Below are 24,062 nucleotides of genomic sequence, written 5' to 3'. Positions count from 1 at the left end.
CTCCACCTAGCTAAGAAAGCTCATTTATACCCAGACAGAATGTCTCCAAAATGCATGGAAAAAGAAAGGGTTTCTAAAAGACTTACCCAAGAAAGACAGAATCAACCAGAAGAGACAGTTTGATGGAGACGAGATGAAATATTATAGTCCAGGAATTTTAAAGAGTGTTTGGTTTTCCCTTTTACTGCTCAAAGAGACGAGGCTCTCAAAGGAAAATCAGATCAATCATAGAAAATAAAACTACATTTGCTTTGAATATCTGAATGTTGTAATTTTTCTATTTACCACTCAAAGTACTTCATCCATTTATGTTATTATTTATTTCTTTCAATTAAACCACACCAATCATATAATAAAAGACTAAAACTATCTCATCCTGGATTATCAAGCCTTGTAGCAACTTGGTTTTCTCACTTGCTTCCTGGATCACAGGTCAGAACAAGTGATTCATGGCCCACGATTAAGGGTGTCTGGTGAGTCTCATGTACCCCGTGAGGAAGACAGCAGAGAAGCTGATAGAAAGGAAGGAGAGTAAAGGAGATGGGAAGTGCTATGTCTGGTAGAAAGAAGACTGGTGATTCCACAACTCTGAAGTCCAGATCATCTGGACCTAGTGATCACCCCTCGAAGTCAGGTACCACCACTTTGGTACACATAAGACCATATTCAATGCATTTACTATTTCTTGAATTAATTTTTCATTCAGTTAATTTTACAAAATAAATGTATAGGCTCTTTTCTTCCCCTCCCTGTTGCCATTAAGCCTTAATTAATTGCCATACATCTGTTTAAAACTTAGATTTGGCAATATTAACAGATATTAAAAGAAGAACTGTATCATTTCAAACTACCATAAAGAATGAAGAAATGCAAATTCGGCATTGTGTGTAAAACTGTCTTGTTAAACAGAACACATGTGCAATAAAATGAAAAAATATTTCTAGAGATAGCAGATTAGTGATTGTCAGAGAGGTAAAAAGGGTGGGATATTGGCACCAAATGGACCCACTTGGGAATAGTGGAAATGTTCTACATCTTTCTTGTTACGGTGCCTCTACTTGTCAAAACTCATTGAACTATACACTTAATGTGCATATCATTAATCATATGTAAATTATACTTCAATAAAGTTAATTAAAAAAATAGAAACACAGTAACTTTGCCAAGCAGTTAAAGAGGTTTAAATGCCTGCTGGGCCGCTGGCAAGCTGAGCGACCTTGAGCAAATGATGACCCCTCTGAACCTCAGTTTCTTTATCAAGTGGGGTTAACAGTAATATCTATTCCCCAGGGTCTGTATTAAGAAAATATGGTAATGTATGTAGAGTACCTACTGAGTGGTCCATGAATGCATATTTTTTTCTATACCTGTACAGCCAAGTTAGAGCTAATAAGAAAATTTTTACTAATAGACTTGAATAATGCAATCCCAATTATAAGAGACAGTTCTTTCATAAAACACCTAAAATCAATGTGTGTTATTATTCTAGTTTTTTCTAATATAAAAATATTATTTCCCTATATTTTATTATTTCAGGAGAAAATATCATATTAGTTCTTCTCACAGAAACTTTGAAGGGAAATCAAGTTTACAATGTGCTCTTAGTAAGGAGGATTACTGCAGTGTTCTTTCATTGTTGGGGCTCTAAAGTATACTATACCAATAATAAAAACGGTGAACTTTATTAGCTTATGCTATTAGAAATAACTTCCTTTAAAAGTAAAAGATCCCAGTCTCTTGTTTGGTTCTGTAACCACTTTTGGAATGTTCTACTGAATTCTTTTAAATAAGCTTAATATATGGCTCAAGGTATCATGGTGACTTCAGTTAATTAATTTAAACACAGACTAGCTTCTGATTCTCTCTGAGATTTACATTGCATCCAAAGATGGTATAAAATAGGTTCACTCCCTCAGAATAAAATGATAAGAGTTATTGCTCTTGGCCTCTCTATGACTGCTCCAGTTAACAAATGTGTTGGCCTTTTAAAACGATGACTAAAAAGCTCACTATCTGAAAGCTAGGAAAGGAATGAGTTTACCACAAAATATTTAAATGGGATTTCACCAGAAGCTGAGGAAAACCAGAGAAAAATAAACTCTCTTATTTCTTACTTCTCACTTCCACTTGTTTATGAAAAGAACTGGGGATGAGGCACACAGACTTGCACAGAGTAGATACTTTAAAAGGTTTTGACAGAAAAAGAGGAATGGAATTAAGGTGGGTTTATTTAATTATTTTAATATATGTTAAATATCTTTAATTCTTTGTAACTGAGCAATGGTGAGTAGAGTTGGTAAGGAACTCACCTCTTTTGCATTGTGGTGAAGTGTGAGCTATAATTTGGAACACATTCGATTACGAATTTGTACTCCAGCATCAAGGCTTTCCTACAGGTAATTAATTTTAGTGAAGTTTACAATATAGTAGGAGAGAGTTAGGCAAATTGGGGATTGAACACTGGCTCTCCAATCCAGTGAACTAGTAGTATGGGCTTGATTCCTGCCTGTTCAACTTGAAGACAATAACAATTACTACCTCATGATTTTTTGAGAGCATTAAATTCAATAGCATATGGCAAAGGCCTGTTTCTACCCTGACATAGTGTAGTCTTGACCAATCATCCCTGGCCCCATTTATATAGGGAACTTCCTGCGGTGTGGGTAGTCATTACATATTGATAGATACTATGGAGAGCAAAATTTAAAATCTTGCTCTTCTGTTTCTTCTACGCAAGGTGGATGGAAAAGAAAACCTGAGCATCATATCTTTACACAATTGCACCCTATCTCTGTTTTAACCATATCAAGTCTTTTCTTGATCTTATATACTTGAAAATATATGCTCTCTATGAAACTCATTTCTTTCTTTAATGTCCTCTTTCAGAAGATGGACTATACTTTTCCAGGCTTTCCTGATAGATGCCTGCATTCTCTTTGGTAATAGGTTACTCTAGGGACTCTTGTCTCCCTGTTTACAATTCAGCTGGTTTTGCTTTCCTTGAGAACATTGATGGAAGGCAGATGGGTTCTAAGTCAGATGTGCAGATTCCCTTCTTAGTGTTATAACTTATCAGTTTCCTTGTCTATAAAATGGGGTTAATATAATACCAATAGGTTGTTGATATAATTAGATAAAATAAGGTAATTAAAATTCTTTTATTGAAAATAGTTACTTTTATTATGTTTTTCCATTTGAATCTGCTATGGCCTAAACCTAAACCAATGTTACCTACATTGTTCGTTCAAAAATCGTTTGTTTATTGACTGATTAGAATGCAAATTTAAAAGAACTTTATTGCTTCACGTGAGGAAAAAATATTTAATGTTTCTGATGAAACATACATCAAGTCATATTTAGGATCATTTTTTAAAAACTTTAGAAGTAGCTTACAAAATGAATATCCTGAAAAGAACGCCTGTATTTACTGTGAAATAAAGTCAAGAGTAAAACCAAGCAAAAAGAGAATAAAACTAAAACTTGGCACAAAGTCCAGCCATACTGGCCCATTTCTATAATCTCTCTGGTTTCTTTGCCTCCAGACTTTCCCTGCTTTGACCCCTTTAATGCCCAACTCAGAGATAAATCTTGCAAAAATACAATTGTCATCATGTTGCTTTCCTAATTAAGAACCTGCAGGGTCTCCCCATATCCTACAGCAACAAGACCCTAATTCTCTACGTGAAATTCAAGGTATTTTGTTATCTGGTCCCAATTTATCTAACCAAATTCATCACCTACTACTCTGGTAGATGTGATCCATAGAATCTTTCTATCATACAGATTTATTAGTTTATGGCCTAGGATCTGACACATCAGTGTGTCTAGGGCCATCTAAAGTTGTCTTCTTTACTGAAAACTTCCTTAACTATTAGAATCCACATTCTTAGTTCATGAATTAAATATCAAATCAAAATACAATTATTGTTGCTTAGAAGATGTCAAGCTCTGTGTTGGAAACTTTGAGGAGCATAAAGATGAATTAGTCACAATTTTGCTTCTAGTCTGTTACTAAGATTAATGGGACCCACAGAAAGTACCATGAAGATGGAGGAGAGAAAAGAGTAATGCACATTGTGCGTGTGTGTATCTGTGTGTGCGTTGGGGGGTGTGCTCAGAGAAGATTTCCAGGATGAGTTGACATTTAAATTGTGCTTGGAAGAAGAGTCAACTAACCCAAAGGGCACAATAATGCATACTGCCTAGGACCCATGATACTTTCAGGGGCCCACAAATAAAATGCTTTAATTTTAATTTCCTTTAAAATTGAATATAATAGTAATAAGATATATAAGAATGAACTCAACCAGGAATATATTTGTCTTTATTCCAACACAATAATTTTTAATATTTTTATGCAGGAAGGGACCCCTGAAGACAAAGTGACCTAGGCTCACAAAAGTCATATTGTCACCCTGCCTGGAAGAATGGATGTGATATTAATGGGTAGAGATGGAAAGAGGAAACAATGTGGGCTAAGGTCCTGTTGTGGGAAAATACAGGGTGTGTGGGAAATTCCTGGGGAAAGGTAGTGTTGATCAAACATGACAAATGATGTCAAAGAAAGGTCAAAAGGTAAATACAGAGGGTGGAATGGAGCCATATTATGGAGGCATTATATTGTTGGCAATTTTAAAGAGATTTGGACTTGTTGCTGTTATATTTAGGGCTGCTGAATAGGGGAATGACATGATAACAGGCTCTACATTTAGTGCCTTCATTCAACAAATATTGAATTATCAAGCACCTTTATTAAGCACCTCTGATGTACTAGATGTTGTGTTAAGTGCTGAGCATACAGTAACAGAAAGGGGAGTTCCTGTCATTAGGGAGCTAACATTCTAATGGGTTCACCAGACAGTAAACACACAAACTATCAAATAAAGAATAATTTCCCAAAGTGATAAGTGCGTTGAAGACAGTAATGAAGGATAATAAACAGAATAAATGTAGAGCACTGTTGTAGTTGAGAGGGTCAACATTCCAAGCGTGAGGAACATAGCAGAGGGAAGAGCAAGTTCCAAGAGCTGGTAAGTTGACAAGTCTGATATGAGGCTGATGTGACTGGAGTGAGTATATAAGAGAATGGGTGCATGGGATGAAGTTGGGGAGGAAGTTTACATTTTTACACTTGATTATATAACATGTTATGCTTCTACCCTTGTTAATATTTCTTCTTTTTTATTTTTATTTGACCCTAACTTGCTTCTATTTTATTTATCCGTGTAAAGCATTTTGAATCCTTTTTGGAACACGGTGGTGTGCTTAAAATTCTCTTCTCTCCTGTCCAACATCTATCAGTGAGTTGAGATTATGAAAGACCTTCAATAAACATTTGTATGACCGGTTTGTGAGTCAGTAGATATATTCAAATATCATATGTAATTCCACTGAAAGGAGCCAAGAATTCAGTTTGGTCTTAAATAAAACAAATTGTCATTTAGTTTACATAGTCCTCTGAACATCTAAAATAAAATAAGAGGTATCACATGGCTACTTTAAACAGTGTTGGCCTGCTTCTTTGACAAATGTGTTTAGCACTAGTCCAAGAGCACACCATGGTTCATGATTCAGTGTGGAATTTTATCTGTTGTCATGGTAGACCAAGAAAAATACTACCTAGGAGAAATACTTAGAGATTATTTTTGGAAGTTCCAGTACATATAGATATAATTTTTCCCAATGTCTCCAAATAAATTTTAAAAATTAAGCTAAAGCAAAAATTTAACATAAAAGGAAGATTCTATCAATTGATATAAGCTTCGGAAGCTTGAAGAAGTTGTGTTCAGATTAAGCATCAATCTATATTTATGGAATAGTTAAGAAAAGCAACACAATATTATATAAGAGTAAAATGAGGATGCAACAAATCTGATAGATTTTGGTACATTCTGCAATGTTTATAGTATTTCTAAATAAAACAATTTGCTAGGGACTGTAGTTTGTCCCTATATATATTTGTCACAATCATTGATTCTAACTGCTGCTATTTTCTGGGGGGGTTATTGGGGTCTTACATTTTATTTCAATTTCTGTATATAGAATTAATATGTTTCTACTTGTAAATGAATGATTGATTATGGGGAGTTTATATTTATGATAAGCTTGGCTTTTAAGAGTGATGAATAAAGCTTAATAATTTTGTATTGGGTAATGCTTAATCTTCAAAGGACTAGACAAACAAGAATTAATCCCTCAATTAGTCTGTCCTCCAACTAAAATTGATAACTCCCATTTTACAGGAGAGCAAAGTTGAGTCAAGGAGACTTAATCCTCTGATTTTGTGTAAATTTCATCACTTTCCAAAGAAACACTAGGATGTAGTTTAGAAGAATGGAGATTTTCAAGTGCAAACAGATTTACAACTCTTGAGGGTGGAGTGATTTATTATTAATTACTTTTATCCTTAAGCATACATTGAAGCATTACTCCTACACTAAAATCCAGAGAATGTTTATATTAGATCTTCATTTATTATTAAGTTTTGTAGACTTAATTTGGGAATTTTATTGTATAAATATACATAGCACATTCAGTTTAGCCAAGTATTTTTCAATATAATATCATAGATAGCAAAATTAGTACTATTATGTGTTAAGAAAGAATTCTATACGGGGAACCACTTTCCTAGTTTTGCTCTCTTGGAGCTTATGTATGAACCTCTGGTCCAGGAATTTATATTAAAATATATATTTCCATGTAATCTGGTAATATGTATACTGAGTGGTTTCATGGAGGACTGAGGAATTTTAAGACAAAAATGTGGTTTAGAATCACTGTACCACATATTTTAGAGAGAACAACATAGAATTTATAATAAAGTCCAAAATCTGTATGGTAGGATCTGATATTAATTTCCAATTCTTCCACACCGAGGATTAAGAGCCTGCTGTGGACAACCTAACCCAGTATAGATAATAGGGTGACCTTATCAGAGTGGGCTTTTCTACTTTGGATCACTGAAGATCTTCGTATTATACCTCTGTGGTTTGTGCTGAGATCGTTTCTTGCTGCTGCCCAGCTCTAATTACTAATTATAATTCTTACTCTTATATTGTTATCACTAGGTGTTGCTGAATGATTTTACAGTTGTCACTTGATTTTTTAAAAAATATTTTTATTTTTAAACAATCTAAAGCTTATAAAAATCGCAGGAATAATCCAAATAACATTTTCCTGAGCAATTTGAGACTGAGAGACCAACATGATGTCCCATCACCCCTGAACATGTTAGTATAGAACAAAGACAGTCTCCTACATAACCACAATACAGCTATCCAGGAAACTGACATTGATACATTACTACTATCTAATCCTCAGATTCCATTCAAGTTCTGTCAATAGTCTCTATAAAAAAACCAAAACATAAAACAGAAGCAATATTAACAAATTCAATAAAGACTTAAAAAAAACTTATTGACTGGGATTAATAAAGACTTTAAAAAAAACTTAAGGGGATTACAAAAACTAAATAAATGGAGAGCTGTAACTTAGTCGCCATAGGCAAACTAGACATCTTAGAGATAATAGTTCTCACCAAACTGATCTCTATAGTCAATAAAATTCCAACCAAAATTACTACAAGGTTTTTCATGGAATTGACAAGCTTATTTTAAAATTAATGTGGAAGAACAAGGGTCAAGAATAGCTAGGAAACAAAGTGAAATAATGACATGATGGAGTAGGGAGTGATTTCTCCTGTAAACTATTAATATAAATTTAAGGTAATTAGGACATCATGGTACTGGGCCAGGGATAGACCATTGGGAGAAAATAGAGAACCCAGGAGCAGAAGCAGACATAGGTAAATACTCAATATATATCAGTATCACAGATCAATGTAAATAGGGTGGAATTTTCACTAAAGATGCTTGACAATTGATTCAACAATTGCATAAAATGAAACTGGCTCCTTACTTCACATGATACATATCCATTTTGTATGGATTAAGTATTCAAATATAAAGGGAAAACAGTCTTTTAAAATTTTAGGGAACAAATCATATGAGCTCCAAATAGAACTTATTGCCTAAACAAGACACAAAATAAACAAAGCATAAAAGGAAAGTTAAAAATTTCAACCCCACAAAAATTAAGGGCCCCTTTTCATCAGAAGACCCCCTCAAAGAAAGTTTAAAATCTAGCCACCAATTTGGCAAAGATATTCGCACCATTTATGTATTCACAAAGCTGTTTTCAGGAATACGTGAATAACTCCTTCAAATCAATAAGAAAAAAACCACCCAATAGAAAAATGGGCAAAAGTTTTTAACAGGCCCTTCACAAAAGAGGAAACTCAATGGCCAATGAACATTGATTGAAAATGTGCTTGATTTCATTAATAATATAACAGTACCAAGTGTTGGTGAGAATGTGGAGTAGAGAATTCTCATAAACTGCTGGGGACTATGTATATTGTTACAAAAACTTTGGAAAACAAATTTGGGTTATCTTCTGAAGCTGATCATTCTCTTAACATATGCCCCAAAGTTCCGCTCCTAGGCATATAACGTCACATAGAAGATCCCTAGCACATGTGCCTGGGGGAACAGGTACAGGAATATTCAAAGCCATATTATGTATAAAAGGAAAAAATCAGAATTTCCCAAATGTTCATTGACAGCGAATGGATTAATAAATTATGCTCTACTCATACACTTGAATACTATACAGCAGCCAATATGAATGAACCGCTTCCAGTATCAACATGGGTTAATCTCAGAAACTATGGAACAAACAAGTTGAGGAAGAACACATACATTATGATTTTTAAACAAGGTTTAAAAATAAGCAAAACTAAATTTGTATATTGTTTAAGGATACCAATGGGGTAAAAAGATAAGTCTATAAAAGTGACAAAAAATTATCAAGAAAATAAAAGGGAATCCCAAGCACAAAATTCAGAATAGTGGTTACCTGGTTGGGAGGGTGGTGGTGGTCATGGGACACTTACAATTACACAGGGAGATTCAACACTATAGCTATTGTTCTCTTTCTCAAGTCGGATGGTCATATTTTTATTATTTCTAACTAACATTTGCACTGCTTCCTTTTTTGGTATATATAAAAAAATTTTTTTTTAATTGAAGCATTTAATTAAATTTTTTCCCCAGCCTCATGGCTTGTGGGAATCTTGGTTCCCTGACCAGGGATTGAACCCGCCCCCTGCCTCCCACAGTGGAAGCTTGGAGTCCTGGCCACTGGACCCCCAGGGAATTCCCTAATTGAAGCATTTTAGAAACCCATTTTCTGCTAGAACCTAAATGCTTGATGGCAAGGTTTATGTACTATTTATTCTAAGAGTCTAGTGCAGTGCCTGGTACACAGTAATGTTAATAAAATAAATACACATAAGCAAAAAAAAAAAATTTCCTTTTTAGTTATAGATTATCATTTCCAATCAAGTTCTCATTATCTTCACGTGGATTAGAATCTCAATAATTTACAATTTCTTAGACCCCAAAACTCTTTAGTCACTCCCTTATTGTACTGCGTATAATAATAGTTGCCTTGTCTTAAAATTATTTGCATAAATGTATTGTTTCTCCTCAATATTCTGCCTTTAATGTAGGAGAATGTTTTATTTACCTTTATATTCCCTATAACAACTGGTGACCATAGCTAATCAAAATACTTGATGGATGGATAAAAATGTATATATATATATATATATATATATATATATATATATATATAATGGAATATCATTCACTCATTAAAAATGAAGCCTTGACTTTTGCAACAGCATGGATGGACTTTGAGGGCATTATGCTAAGTGGAATAAGTCAAAAAGAGAAAGACAAATACCATATGATTTCACATATATGTGGAGTCTTAAAAAACTCATGTATACAGAAAAGAGATTGGTGGTTGCTACAGGTGGGGGGTTGGGGGGGCAAAATGGATGAAGTTGGTCAAAAGGTACAAACTTTTAGTTAATAAATAAGTCCGGGGGGGGAATATTTTTATTTTTAAACAATCTAAAGCTTATAAAAATTGCAGGAATAATCCAAATAACATTTTCCTGAGCAATTTGAGACTGAGAGACCAACATGATGTCCCATCACCCCTGAACATGTTAGTATAGAACAAAGACAGTCTCCTACATAACCACAATACAGCTCTCCAGGAAACTGACATTGATACATTACTACTATCTAATCCTCAGATTCCATTCAAGTTCTGTCAATAGTCTCTATAAAGTCCTTTATAAGAAAATAATCCAGTCCAGAATCTTGCATGATATTTAGTTGTCAAGATCCTTTAAACTCCTTGAGTCTGCAATAGTTCTTTGGTCTTTTCTTGATTTTCACAACCATGACATTTTTGAATATTATACGCTTGTTATTTGGTAGAATGTCCCTCAGTTTGGTTTGTCATGTTTTCCTTATGATTAAATCAAGGTTATGCAACTTAGGCAGGCACATCACAAAAGTGACCCTGCATTCTTCTCCTTTCATCCTATCAGGTGACACATGGTTTTGATTTGTTCCATTACTGGCGATGTTAATTTTGATCACTTGATTTAGGTGGTATCTGCCAGGCTCCTTACCATGAAGTTACATTTTTTTTTCCCCTTTATAAATAATAAGTATTTTGTGGGGGAGGTACTTTGAGGCTAGGTAAAGATTCCACTTCCCAGCAAAATTTTAATTTATTCATTTATTCATACCACTATGGATTGATAGATTCTTGTTTTATTTAATAGGCTGCAGTCCAATATTCTCATATTTATTATAATGTTAAAATTGTCCCACATTTCCTTATTGGCTCCCCTTTGAAGGTACCATCTTTGTACTTTTGATATTTCTCCACCATTTTCTGAGAATTTCCTTCTTTCTGATGCAACAAAATTTCCCAGGCTCATCTTCTAATTTCTCTGCCCAGTCACAGATTGAATTATTTGTCCAGAGAGTTGTGCTTCCCTTAAGTGGACAATGGTATTTAGAAACCAAAATCTGAGTGAGAGGTATGCTCATTACTATTGGAGATTGCTGATTTCAAGCTTCTCAGTGGAGAGAGGTAGGGAATATATCCAGAGTAGGTAAAAATATAAATATTTATAATAGGTAGGGATATATATTTACATATTGATTTACATTTACATCCATAAATAGTTTATCTATCTGGAATATTAATAGTTCACATCAATATCTCCACTTCCAATGCAACACCACAGAGTTCATTCTAGTTTTCTCCCTTTTCTTATTTGTAACTTTTTGGTATGACATTGAGAAACTAGGTTCTCATTATCCTCAATATATTTATTTGATCAATTATTTTTATATATCCAATTTCTAAATGTCATGCTACTATATCCAATCTGCATGCCCTCGTCGCTCACACTGGGCTCTAATATGCTGTGCAAAGTCATCACTGTCACTGGTCCTTTTCCCATGCAGATATTCTGCTCACTCCATTCAGATTTCAACACCTCCTATCAGATGGCCACCACCATCCTTGGACAGATGTTCTCCTCAAACTGTTTGGCTTCTGACCCTCTGTCAGGGTTGTCTCCTAATGGTATACCCTCCCCATCCTTCTTGAGCTTGGACAACCAGCAGTCTGTTGTCCTCCCTTCCCATGGGAACACACACCTGACTCTGCTTGGATGCTAACACCACATAATGGGATACTCACCCCCCACCCATGTAAGGAAACACTGCTTACTCTTTTGGGGCTTTGTCATCCTAAGGTGGGCTGCCCTCTCTCTTGAAGCTCACCCCTTTGTGGATATCCTCTTGCTATGAACTGAACTGTGTCCCTTCTAAATTCACATGTTGAAGCTCTAACCTCCCAGTGTGATGGTATTTGGAGATGGGACCTTTGGGAGGTAATTGTGGTTATTGAGGTAATTGAGGTCATGAAGGTGGGGCCCTCAGGATCAGATTAGTGACTTTATAAGAAAAGAAAGAAGAGAGAGAGATCATTCTTTCTCTGCCATTTGAGGACACAGTGAGAAGGTGGCCATCTTCAAGACAGGAAGAGTATCTTCACTACGAACCAAGTGGTCTGACACCTTGATCTTGGACTTCTCAACCTCAAGAACTGTGATCAATAAATGTCTTTGTTTAAGCTACCCAGCCTAGGGTATTTTGTTACAGCAGCCACAGCAGACTAATACACCTCCTCACCTCAGTCAGGCTTGAATCACCATCTCCCCTCCTCACAGATGCCCTCCTTAATATTCTCGGACTCTGACACCGTGGCCCCTATGTTTACCTTGCTTGGTACTACCTAATGGATTTTCTACAGAATTGTTTAGGGACAGAAAGGAAGAAAGGGAAAAGGAAAGTCACTCTAATCTGCATAATTTTTCCTACAATCCCTTTGATAACCGTTTCCCCCTGAGGTATCAGAATTCTTTTGGACGAATGTAGTCTCTGTATTGATCATGAAGGGTGGGGGGACTTATGCAAATTCTTTAAATAGGAAGACTTACTTCTTGCTTGGAATCGTGTTAAAACAGATCTTTCATTTCCATAGTGCCATGATACTTCCTATATAATGTTATTAAACCTTAACCTAGTGGTAATATTTTGGAGTGCTATCTAATCACATCATACTCCACATTGTATATGTTTAAAAAATAATACTTTTAGAGAAGATAAAAGTGATGTAAAAATCTGTGTATTTCTATATGCAGAATCTATCTATGTACGTATTTTTTCTATTTTAGTTTAAATGACAACTTGCTATTCCCTTTTCTGGAAACACTATTAAGCAGATACTTTCATCGTTGGCTCCTTCTCATAATTCATTTAGGTCTATGTTGCTAAAATGTCACCACTTCAGAGAGGTCTTCCTTGGCCACCCAAAATGCCACCTCTCTTTCTGTCACTTTATCCCCTTGTCCTTCCTAACATCTATCAAGATGTATAAATTATATTATTTAATCATTTATTTGCTTATTGTTTCTCAACCTCAATAAAACTTAAGCTGTGTGTGAAAATGGACTTTATATATCTTATTCATTAAGATGTTTCTAGTACTTGAATTGTGTCTGGCATATGACATATACTCAGTAAACATTTAAAAAATATACTCAGTGAATATTCGTTGAGTGACTAAAAATGTATGAAGGCACTGAAGAATCAAAAAACTGTAAAAAGCTATAGTTAATATATGTGAAGTAGGCAAAGTATGAATTTCCATAATTTAGGTGTATTTCAATAGTTCAGGATGGGTCAAGAAGTTGGGCAGTAACTAAAAATAATATGAGTTTGGAATTTGAGGGTACTAGCTATAAAGTTTACTAATAGATATGCTAATATCAGGAAAAGCAATAGAGAATCATACATATATACATACATATATGTAAAATAAATTTCAAATGTTTCCATGAATAATATATTAATACATCTGCTAATATCAGGAAAAAGTAATAGAGAATCGTATCTCTATATTTATATTTACCTAAACAATTTTTTTAATGTTACCCATGTATATATAAATATAACTATTACATTTAATAGTTAATGCATATATAGATAGTAATTACTGCTTGATGCTTACCTCAAATATTTCATTATTTCTACATCTTAAATTAATTATGCAATTTTAACTTGAGGTTGGTAAGAACACATAATTTGGAGAGTAAGCCAAGATCTATTGGGGCACAGATGACAGAAACCTCATTTCAAATAGTTTAAGTGAAAATAGATTTTATCTTCTCATAAATCTATAAAATCCAGGGATGTACTTCATACATGGCTAGATACAGGACCATAAATGAAGTTGTTAGTTCTCTCACTTTCTTTGTCTCCCTCTTTCTCCTTATCTCTTTTTGCTTTACTCTTAATGAATTTATTCACAGGCAAACTCTTTCTACATAATTTTTAAAAACTTTATCTCTTGATGGAAGCGGTAGCAAAGTTACATTGTAAAGGGCATGCATGCAAGGAGGGGAGGAATTAATGAGGACAATTTGCCACTGCTTAGTGATAGCCCAGGGTAAGCCTTGGCTTATATCTTCTCATAATTAGCTTTCACAGAGCAAAGAAGGAGTGCTTTCAGCCTAAGAGTTCTTGCAAAAATCTTTGTGAAGACTCTGATTGTTGGGGCTTTGTCACATGCTTACCTCTGAATCGATTATTGGAGCCATGGAAACATTCTTTTGGAAAGTTCCAGGTCATGTTTCACCCCTAGAACTGAAGGGTGGGTCAGCTGCACCTAAAACATATGGACTGAAAATGAGAGGAGAGTAAATCTCAGGAGATGTTTCCAGACGATAATAAATACATGCAATATCAGTAGAACTGAGAATTTCCTGTAAGTTAAGACAAAGATTCCGGACATATTTGAAATCTTTTGTTGTATTTCTTTTATTTTTCCCCTGTACTTCTTAATAAGGAAATATTGTCAGTGCAGCCACTTTATAGTTCAACTTGAGGCTAATTTTGAGCCCTGGTTCCAAAATGTACTAGGTAATTTGAGTAAATGAGAGATACTTCTGCTCTGACTGAAGCAGGGTAATTTGACAGACTCCAAATTTAAAGGTTCTGCTGGTTGTTTCTTTAAAAGTGTGTGTTTGTGTGCGTGTGTGGTGTTTGTACATACGTATATGTGTGTTGAATATGTGTGTTAAATATAATCTACTTATTTCACTATTTTTTCCATCCCACTGTTATATATCCCACTGTGTCTATGGTGAGGGGTAGGATGAGTTAAGGTCAATTAAGTTTGGTATCTTATTTGATTATCTCATAAAATGATGAAAGTTTAATGGCTTGTGAAACACTAGAAGAAAAAGAAATTCAGAATGTTTCTACATTCTTGGGAATAGAGACAGATTTTGTAAGGCTGGGAGGCAATATTCTTTGTGGTTGAGAACAACTACTGAATACCATACACATCTGGGAAGAAATCCAAGAAATTCTTAACAGTCATGAAACATTTGTCAAGTCCCTTACTGCCTCCAAGCATTAATTTCCTTACCCGTAAAATGGCTATACAAATAACACCTAATTCATTGGATTGCTGGAAGATTAAATGAGTTACTATGTGTATATCACTGAGTTTACTATATGGCCCTTAAGAAGCCATTTGCTATTTGTGGTACATTTTGAAACTTCCCCAAATTTCTCTCTTCATAAAGTTATTTTGAGTCAAATCATTTGCCATGAGAAAACTACTGGAAGACAAATATTTTGCCAATGTTAGGCAACACTCAGTAGTTATTAACAGGTTAACCTACATTACTTTTCAGTTTCCTAGAAGAAGGCATGGCTATAGGCCCAAGCAACACAGAGAGGGCAAGAGTAGGTGCTCTGCTCAACAGTCCTAGCTGAGCTCCCATCTGACAGCCATTAATTACCGACTGTGTGAATGAGTCATTTTGGATGTCCAGCTAGTACAGAGTTAGATGACTGCAGCCCAGCTGACATCTGCCCGTAACTACATATAAGACTGCAAAGTGAGACCCACCCGGTCGACCCAATAAACCCACAGAATCATGAGAGATAATAATACATTATTGTTTTAAGCCATTAGCTTGTGGTGTGGTTCGTTATGCAACCACTGATAACCAGAAAAGCAGGATTGGAAGGGTAGGAAAGAAAGAGAGCAAGCATTGAAGCACCTAAGAAAATTACCTAATGGAAACTGGAGGACAGTAAGCACCAATATCTTCTCATTTTAGATCACAGCGTTGCCTGGAACCAGCCCAAATAGTACCCAGGGTACAATATAAATATATTCAACTGCTTGGACTGTTATTTTACAAATTATTTCATAGGACTTTTGGCTGCATAATCTACACAAATCTGTGAAGATCTGTAAAGTTAGGCTAAACTAAGAAATGTGGAGCTGGCTGTTTTTTCTTAATTCTCTAAGGGATTTGGGTAGTCAACTGAATTGAATGGTACCTCATTTTTCTTATACACAGGGTAGCTTTTTATCTGTGTCTTTGTTTTCCAAGGACTTGCACTCTAAGATTACATAGAGAATCAAAAAAAAATAAAATTCATGAATGAACAAACGACATGAAAATTGTTTCCCCTCAAACATCTTTTAACCTCCATCTTGCTTTAATAGTAGAATCAATTTAGCCCTCTCCTGCGACTTCCCTTCTCTTTGTGGTTTGGCCTGTTTCTATTCTTGGATGTTTTCAAGGCCAATATAGTGCAAATTTACTGCCAAATGAAACTTCAGGCTTTGCAAAAAGTACAGGATTCCATGGAAACCATGAAAGGGTTATTAGAGAAATACTTAGATCTCATTTAAAGCCACTGGCAAATGAGCAGTTAACAATGGGAGAAGAAGAAAAAGTTAACAGGGATGAGGACAGGATAGGAGTTTCAAAGAGAATGATTTAAAAATCAAAGTCTTACGAGAGATCTTTGAAAAAATTGATTAAGCACATACATATTTGCAAAATAATCCTCCTTATTATTATACCCAAAAAATAAAATGTTTTGTGCAGAATACATTATCAAGCAATAGTACAAATTTGTCTGTTAATGATACCAAGGAGAAAACAATGTTCTTTGTCTTCTCTAAGAATTGAACCATGTTTGCAATTAAAAACTAAATTTAGTTAAATATTCGATTATATTTTATCACATTTTTACAATTTTGGTTTCGTTTTTTAAGATAAAGTTCTAATCAAAATCTTTTCCTCTATTTTTAAAAATGAAACTGTGGTGCCAATTTAAAGTTGCTTTAAGTGCCTTTTCTCCTTATTTTAAGCATATTAATTATTCCAAGATGAGGAAGTAAAATAATATTGAGCCTCCCAGATTAGGGAGAAATAATTTATTTGACAATGTTTTTTTATTGTCAAGTTAATGGAAGATACTTTCTTAAGTAACTCAGAGATTGCAAGCAATGGATAAATAGTCTTTAACGTAATAAGCTCAAATATTAGTTTACATGAAATAGTCAAATTAAGATAATGGAAAATACATGTTTCTCTTGGGGAAGGATGGATTCAAAGAAATTTTGTATTTGATTTTAGATATTATAAGAGAATATTAAATACAGCACAGAATGGAAAATCCCACTGTCTTTCTACCTCTCCTTTCATTCACCCAGGCAACCAGCAGTTACTCCACCAATTTCTGAGGGAAAAACAAACATGGGACTATGAGTCCCATCCCTGTCCTACATGGAGGAGATAAGCCAGTGCTATTTAATGCCTGTGCTGTGAAATGTGCAACACAACAGAAGGGATTGATGGTAATTGGTTACAAGGTTGTTGCTTCAGGGAGAAAGGAAAAGAGAAGATAGGGCCATCAGGTTACTAAAACAGGGGACAATGACAGTTCAGTAAGAAGCAGAATAATTCCTACATTAGCTGCCACAACAATATATTGCTCTTTAGAGCTCTTGGGTAGTTTCAGAATTATTCTTGGGTATTCCATAAATGAGTGTTAGTCTTAGGAAAGAGTATCCAAAAAAATGTTTCCCAAAGGAACTCTCTATAGAAAGACTTTAAGGTAAAATCAGTGGAAATTCGAGAAATTGTGAGAGTTGGCATCCCATAATGAAACAAATGTGATATCCATACATCCATATTCTAGATCCACTTACATTTTAAGGAAAAGATCCTGTTTGGATTAAAAAAAAAAAAAAGAGTGGATTACATAAGTGATTTCAGATGAGTTTTAGCCACACAATTCTCTCTTTCCTTCTCTTCCCTTCTCTCCCTTCCCCCACTTTCCTTTCTCCCACTCTCTCTCTTTCTCTGAAAGCTTACAAGAAAGGTCAATACATAAACAAGTGGACAGCTGTAGTTGAAATAAGAGTCCCAGACATTTACAGTGTCTGTACACATCATAGTGCTTGCCTTTCTCTTAGAAATTCCTTCCTGTGATGGGCTGTCATAGTCATCTTTGTGCTACATGGCTCTTCAATGTTTATTGTTATCAACGGAATGAGAAGAAACAATTAGCCTAAGAAAAGTCAATCAAGTTTACCTCCTAGGAACATGTAACATAGATCAAAGATGCTACTTTGATCTGGACTGACCAACTGAGTGGAGATAAAAAGTGAGCTGTGATGTGGATATTTTTGACCGTGGAAAATTCCAAAAGAGGAAGGGATAAAGAGTGGAGAATAATACGCAAATGCAGAGACAGGTGAGATTTTAGTACTGCTTAATTTCCTAATGACTTTGAGTTCCTGGTTCCATTTCTTCACGAGACCTGAGTGCCTTGGGTTCTGTGATATTTTCTTGTATGTTTCAAACACACACACACATATATAGATATAAATTTTTCTTCTAATTGAAATAAATTTCTTTTACTTGAAACCAAGGGAACTATGATGAACATGCAGGGTTAAGGAAAGGAAGTGAAATTTAGACTAATTTCCACAGAAATTAGTCTAAAGCATTTGACATACATTTCAATATGTGTAGAGAATCTTTAAAATATGCCTATCCTTTGACTTATATATATTCTACTTTTAAGGATATTCCTTAAATTAATGAACAATGAATACAAATATTTTCACACAGATCATTTCATATAGCATTATTTATAACAACAAGAATGGAAACAAGTTAAACATCCAGCAGTAGACTAGTATTTAATAAAGAATGAGCAATTGTGTGGCCATTTCAAATGTATTCTAAGAATGCTTAACAATGGCTGTCATATTACACAACTCCAGGAAGTGTGTCATTGTCTAAGTGAGTATCTTTTAGAATTGTGCAGTGCCCAGCCTATACTTGTGTACACAATACCCTGGTTTAATGACATATTAAACATTAAACCAGGTTTAACATTATATTACAGTTAAATTAAAAAGTAGTATTCACACAAAACTATATCTTTGGTATAATCCCAAATATATGATTAATAGATTTCAATGGATTTATACAGTATTTGTTTAGAAAGATTACAGAGATATATGTCAAATTCTAATAAATTATCTCTGGTATTTGAAGTATGAGTGATTTAAGACAGCAGTCCCCAACCTTTTTGGCACCAGGGACGGGTTTTGTGGAAGACGATTTTTCTACAGACTGCGGAGGTGGGGTGGGGATGGTCCAGGCGGTAATGCGAGCGCTGGGGAGCGGGGCATGAAGCTTTGCACGCTCACCTGCCGCTCACCTCCTGCCGTGCAGCCCGGTTCCTAACAGGCCGCGGACCCGTGGGGGTTGGGAACCCCTGATTTATGAAATTCTTTTTGGTATTTTCCATTTTTTTTCTATAATGAGAGCATATTGTTGGAACCAGAAAAAATGATAACTATAATTTTAATGCTCTTATCTATTGGTCTGTTAAAATAAACACCATACACTGGGTTTATAAACAATAAAATCTTCTATTATATCCCACATGTGGTGTTCTCTCTTTGTGTCAGCATCCACATTTCCCTCATCATATAGGGACACAGTAACCAAATTTCCCTCATCTTATAGGGACATAAGTCACCTGATTGGGGCCCACCCTAATCTATTATAAAGTCATTTTAACTTCATTAGATCTGCAAAGACTCTATTTCCAAATAAGGTAACATGCACAGGTAGTGGGGTAGAATTTCAGCATATCTTGTTGGGGAACACAATTCAACCCATAATGCTAGGTATTAGGATTCTTCAAAAAAAATTGCATTAGAAATGGGAAAAACTTTCTTCCAGCTACCAGTATTTCACTTTACTGGTTCCTCTGAATAAGCAAGATTAATTTATAAAATGAAGGTTAAAAAATTATAGTTTGGTTTGGACTCTCACTGTGCCAATCCAGTATTTCATGAATAAATCTCACATTATCATGGGTTTCTTATCAGAAATGTGCTGTCTATATAAACTGTTAAAATTTATTTACTCATTTTCTAATTCATACTTAACTGACCTTTTTTTTCTACTAATACACAGTCTGTGACTTGGGTTAGGTGTTACATGCTTAATATCACTCCACTGTGCTGAAGAAGCCTGTTTAAACAAATCACAAAGCTGTGACACAGGACAGAGCACTGAGGCAAAAACATTTTTAGCTTCTTCCATTTAAAGTCATGCTGGTATTTACAAAAGCAGGCAAACTACACGTTGCTTCAACTGTTTAGATCATCATTCTCCCACAAACCTTCCAAATCATATTTCAGATAAGAGCCCTGAAATTCCAGCTTTCACAGTAACATTTGCACCTGCATATGGAATTCTCTCCTACGCTGGTTGGCAGCTGGTTTAGCACTGAGTCGTCATGTTTTGTTATTTTTCTTCAGCAAGACTGATAGTTCTTGATAATATTTCTCCCAGCTCTGTAAAGTTGGGTTATACTTTCTGCATGTTAAATGAAAATATTTTATTTTTTCATTTAAAATATGCGGAGCAGATTTTAAATTTTGGTATAAAAATGGAACAAGGAGATATTACATAATGGAATGATTTGTTTTCTTACATTCTTTTATTTCCTCACTCTCTTAGACCGAGTCCCCTAGGAAACAGTCTGAACCAAAATGTACACACTAATGCTCTTTGGCAGGGGTGGGATGGCTACGTGCAAAGTGAGCGTGAAGGAAAAAGGGAAATGAGGCAGGAAAGGGGAGTACTGCCTGTGATTTCACAAGAAAATGCAGTCAGTTATTTAGTCATATGGGGTATCTCAGGACAAGGTTCATGAAATCACTATATCTGGGAGCTATGGTCAGGGTAGAAAAGTGAGTAATTCGTCTTATGGCTCCACTGTCTCTCATTGGTCAAGTCCTCACCAGGGGCCATGAACTCCCCACACTCCTGAGTTGTACCATGCAGGTCTTCCAACAGCTGATGGAGAAGTCACAGCCTCCACAGCTCCACTCTGGCAAGTGGTTAGGGACAGCGGTCTGTACTTATCAGCTGGGGACTTCTAGATCTGTAGTGATTATGGTCATGGTTGGACTTTACAATCCCCCGAAACTGTGTGAGTCAAAGCTAGGGCTGCTCAGGCCAAGAACAAAGGCAAGTAGTTGAGGTCTGGAGAGTAGGAGTCAGAGGAGCCTATTGGGCAGTGCATAACTGGATCTAGTGAACCGACACAGCTGTGGATACTCTGTCCTATGAAAGAACTGCTGATTTTTACAGCTGGGTTGATCTTTAAAGATCATTTATTCCAAATGTGACTTTAAAATATGAGGACATATTTCTATTTTCAGTTAAGGTGGAGTAATAGGGACTGAACTTATCCTCCCAACTGAAACAATTTCCAAAAAAGTTCGGTATATATTTAAAACAAAACAACAATTTTCAAGACACTAGACATCAGACAATGAAGGATAGTGGTAGCTGAGAAATAGGAAACAAAAAAGATGAGCGCAGTGAATGCTGCCACCTACTTCCTTCAGACTTTCCAAGCCAAGGGAGAAAGATCCAGTAGGAGCTGAGTAGACTCTGTGTGAGGAGATGGAGCTGTGAGTGTGGGTAGACTTAGGTGGCTAGAGTCTACAGTATGGAGTATCAGAAAGAAGAGAGCAGCACAGAGAGAGAGAGAGCTCCAGAAATCTGGCAAAGATACCTCTTGAGTATGCAGCTGAATGCTGACTAACACATGCATACAAGGAGATTATACACTGGGTTGAGGAAAGAATCATGTGATAGTAGTGTTAGGAGTAACAGTGCCTAACACTCACACAGGACTGGGAGTAATGCCTGTTACCACCAGCCAAACTGGAAAACCTCATGATTCAAAGGGTGTTGGGTAGAGTACACAAAAGAAACTTGCCTGAATATTGGGAATCTTTGGTCTTGACTAAACACTGCTCTGATTCTGCTTAACAAATATAAAAGCAAGACCTGACAGGAACAAACTGTTTGCAAGTAACTTAACTGCATCATGGAACAAAGATCACAAATAGTTATATAAAAACAAAACCATCAAGAACTCAATAGGGTAAAATTCACAATGACTGGAAAAAACAAAAACAAAAGCGTTATAGACTTGCAAAGAGGTAAGAAACATGAGCAATCTTGAGGAGAAAAAGCAATAAATTGAAACTGATTTAGAACTGATATAGAAGTTAAAATTAGCAAACAAGGACATTAATACTGTTACTATAACTATATTACATATGTTCAAAAAGTTAAGTAGAGACATGGAAGATATAAAAACCTCCCAATTTCAACTTCTAAATATAAAAACTCTGATGTATGAGATGAAAAATACCCTGGATGAGATTAAGCAAATTAGAAATTGTGAAAAGAAATATTAGAGAACTTGAAGACATAGCAATAGAAACTATCCAAAATGACACACTAAGAGAAAAGATAGTAATAATAATAATAATAAATTACAAAGGGTCAGTGATCCTTGGGACAATTTATGAGGGTCTACTAAAAGGTAACTGGAATCTCTGAAGAAGATTCAATTGTTTGAAGAAAAAAGTGACTAAAATTTATCAGAAATCTCAGGTACAAGTTCAGTGAACCCCCATAGCACAAGAAACATGAAGAAAACTATACCAAGGCACATCGTAATCAAAGTGTTCAAAACCAGTGATAAAATAACAACCTTAAAAGCAGCCTCTACGTATAGAGGAACAAAGATAAAAATGACAGAAGATTTCTCTAAAATAACAACAATAAAAACAATGTAAATGAGAAGACAGTGGAGCAATGTCTTTAAATACTGAAAGAACAAAATATTTTCAAACTGTAAATTTATACCCAGAAAATATCTTTCAAAATATCTTTCAAAAAGAAAGGCAAGACAAATACTTTAACACATACAAAATGAGAGAAATCCTCACAAGCAGACCTGCACTACAAGAAATGTTAAAAACAGTCTTTCAAACATAAGGAAAATGATACCAGATGGAAATATGAATTTATACAATGAATGGAAAGTGTTGGAAATAGTAACTTCATGGGTAAGTATTTATGATTTTTATCTCTTATTATTTACAGCTTTAAAAAATATAATTGACTTTAAATAAAAATAATAGCAATGTATTGTGGGCTTTATGACATATATAAAGATAAAATATGTGACAACAATAGCACAACGGCGAGGAGGAAGAGAAATGAAACTATTGTAAACTTCTTAAATTACAGGTGAATGGAATAGGTATATGATCACTTGAAATTAGATGGTGATAAGTAAAGATGTTTACTCTAAACCCTCCAGAAATCACAAAACAGTTATAGCTAGTAAGCAGAGAAAGGAGATAAAATGGAACCATAAGGTAACATTTAATTAATTCAAAAGGTAGCAGAAAAAGAGGCAAAAGGAAATAAATAACAGACAGGGAAAATAAAAGACAAATAGCAAGATGGTAAATTTAAATCCAACCATATCAAAAATCACATTAAATGCAAGTGGTCTAAATACTCCAAGTGAATGGCAAATGTTGTTCAATTGGATAATAGGGACAAGATCTTCCTCTATACTGCCTATAAGATATTTAGTTCAATAAGAAAGACACAAATACGGAAAATACCATAGTATATATACCATGCTAACACTAGAGAATGCTAGAATATCCATATGAGTATCAGACAAAGTAGAGTCCTGACTAATACTATTGCCAGGCATTAAAATGTTCATTTCATAATAGTAAAGGGGTCAATTCAAGAGAATATAACAATCCTTATCTGGTAGAATATACAAAAATGTACTACAATCGTTAGATGAATTTATCAAGGTTGCAGAATAAGAGACCAATATACAAACATTTATTTCTTTACCATAGCAATAATTGTTCAGAAAATAAAATTGAAAAAAGAATACTTTTCTTTAGAAAAAAATTTGTAACTATGTGTAGTAATGGATATTAATTAAACTTATTGTAGCAATCATTTTGCAATAGATATCAAATTATTATGTTGTACACCTAAAACTAATGCAATTTTTTTGTTTTTAGTAGAAGTATGTGCCCACTTTTATTTATTTATTTTAATATAAATATATATCTTTATTGAAGTATAGTTGATTTACAATGTGTTAGTTTCAGGTGTATAGCACAGTGATTCAGTTTTACATATATATATAAAATACAAATATATATTTACATATATATATTCTTTTCAGATTCTTTCCCCTTACAGATTATTACAAAATATTAAGTATAGCTCCCTGTGCATTGCTGAGAGAAATTAAAGAATGCCTAAATAAATGGAGATAAACTATACTCTTGGGTTT

The 24,062-nt window shown here is 34.8% G+C and overlaps 1 long non-coding RNA gene across 1 annotated transcript in view; it reads right to left on the bottom strand.

Annotated features, from left to right (window-relative positions):
• Nucleotides 1-24,062, bottom strand: part of LOC309659735 — a 73,200-nt gene that overhangs the window by 23,538 nt on the left and 25,600 nt on the right. The window contains exon 1 of the long non-coding RNA XR_014262925.1: nucleotides 1-24,062. This exon is cut by the window's left edge and continues 14,254 nt beyond it; it is cut by the window's right edge and continues 25,600 nt beyond it. This is a non-coding gene — a long non-coding RNA (uncharacterized lncRNA).

The sequence above is a fragment of the Balaenoptera physalus genome (genome assembly GCF_965194825.1).
Source record: "Balaenoptera physalus genome assembly, chromosome: 4".
NCBI lineage: Eukaryota > Metazoa > Chordata > Mammalia > Artiodactyla > Balaenopteridae > Balaenoptera > Balaenoptera physalus.
Note: the sequence above shows the minus strand (reverse complement) of the source record. Positions and strands in the feature narration are given on the sequence as shown.